This window comes from Echinops telfairi, unplaced genomic scaffold, assembly GCF_000313985.2.
Source record: "Echinops telfairi isolate 266 unplaced genomic scaffold, ASM31398v2 ScPeMD7_5592;HRSCAF=6446, whole genome shotgun sequence".
In the NCBI taxonomy this organism is placed as follows: Eukaryota; Metazoa; Chordata; class Mammalia; order Afrosoricida; family Tenrecidae; genus Echinops; species Echinops telfairi.
The window spans coordinates 53,546,022-53,547,898 of NW_022109491.1; the positions used below are offsets into that span (position 1 = coordinate 53,546,022).

At 42.1% G+C, this 1,877-nt stretch overlaps 1 protein-coding gene and 1 pseudogene across 4 annotated transcripts in view; one reads left to right on the forward strand and one right to left on the reverse strand.

Moving 5' to 3' along the window:
* The window catches only part of LOC101648210, a 1,415-nt pseudogene extending 724 nt beyond the window's left edge, over positions 1 to 691 (reverse strand).
* Positions 1 to 1,877, forward strand: part of OPCML (opioid binding protein/cell adhesion molecule like) — a 1,483,171-nt gene that overhangs the window by 1,170,661 nt on the left and 310,633 nt on the right. The window lies entirely within an intron of this gene.

A 1,877-nucleotide genomic window follows, 5' to 3' on the forward strand; every position in this document is an offset into this window, starting at 1 on the left:
GGGAGGAAGCGTTTAAGAACTAGAGGAAGGTTGTGGGTTTCATTATTGTTATATTGTACCCTAAGTGACTCATCTCTCCACTACCCCTCTGCAAGGTATGTCCAGTTGTCTAGAGATGGAACAACATCATGGCATGTCATTTCCTTCAACTGAAGCTTCTCCGTTTCTGTTTTTGCACCTTGCCTCACTTTACAAATAGCACAACCCCAGTGACCATAAGAAACACCTGTCGGATCAATCATGTAGAGTTGTGCACCATCATTCGCACTGTAAGACCCTAACATAAAACTGCTGCCAAAAGGTCCGACCGCACTGTAGAGTGTATATGCATGTACCTCCATGGCCACTCTGTATGCAAGATGCTTTAGTGGAATGTTATAGCCAATGTTTGATTTGAGGTTGGAAGCTTGTTCTCTTGCTATGTCTGCTGAAGAATGAGCATCTGCCAAGCACCAGCGACTGCCATTCCAACCTGCCGATCAACATTCAAAAACCATTTGCTGGAACCTTCTTCATAGAGTTTAGAGAGGACTAATTTCTCTTCCCCCAAGACAGCACCATCTTTACACCAGATTCCAACAGTTGTACTACTATTTTCTACAGCCTTCATAGCATATTCCACTTGAAAAACTCTTCCATCCAGTGAGAATGTAGAGGCTGATAGGTCATACTCCGTCCCGATAGAGCTCATCATGCTTAAAACAACTGGAACGCTTATGACTTAATGACCTAAAGAGCTCCTATTTGAGATTTTCTAAGTAATTTTGCGTGGCTTGGATGTATGGGGAGAAGTTAAGATAGGACAAAAGATTCAGAAGTCAGATCCTATGTAGGACGAAACATAGACAATGAATTTATAAATCAAAGATTTTAAGTTGAGAGGGATATATGATTAGGTACTGATTCAAGAAACAAACATTTCTGTGATAGTAAGGTTTTGTGTCACATTGGCTGGGTCAGAATTCCCAGGAGTTTGGCATTTGATACATTCTCCATAATGGGACCTTTTGTAACGTAAACAACTCTATGATGGGTTCGGATCTGGGTAGCAATGCTACTTTAAGAGGATTAGAAAGGAGTGTCATCACCTTGATCAGGTCACAGCCCTGGTGCAACTGAAAGGAAGCTTCTTCGGGACTGTGGCCACTCCTATTTATGCAGATTCTGTGGGAAGATGTTCTTCCCTTATTGCTGGTGTGGATCCTGCCTCTGTTGCATTGACCTGATTCTTTGGACCTTGCCAATGCTGTGCCCTGTTGCCTGGTGAACTTTGGCGCTCTCAGCAGCCTTCCAGCACCTTGCCAACCTTGGATGCATTCAACTTAGCAGCCGTAATCCTGACCTGCTGACTTGCATTCATCTATCCTTACCCTTGGCCTGTGGCCTTCCTGCCTGCTTCCTAGTTTGTCTGCCCACTTCCTGGTTCATCAGTGCCAGCCTCTGGGTGAGTCATGTAAGGCCTCCAGCTTAACCTATGACCCATGGATTTGAACCAGACTAGACTTATCCACTTCTACAACTCTGTGATTCACCTTCTTGATATAAAGTTTGGGTAAAAAGGAAAAATCACTTCCGTAAAAGCCGTTTATCAGCTTGGAAATAATGGTGTAATAGATGTTTCTTGATATGGCCTAAGTAAGTTACTCTTCCTTATGAAATAAAAGTGGGTCTGTGATTCACATGCACCAGTTCATTACTACCTGGAAATTTATAATATGTAATCACTAATCAAATGGCCTGAACTTTAAATTTCACATGGATTCATATTTGTTCTTTTGCTGAAAAATCCTGTTGAGTACAGAATGTATTCAGTAGAAAAACATACAAGGCGTACCCCCCCAAAACGGAAGTTTGTTTTTCCAAAGCTATGTATTTAA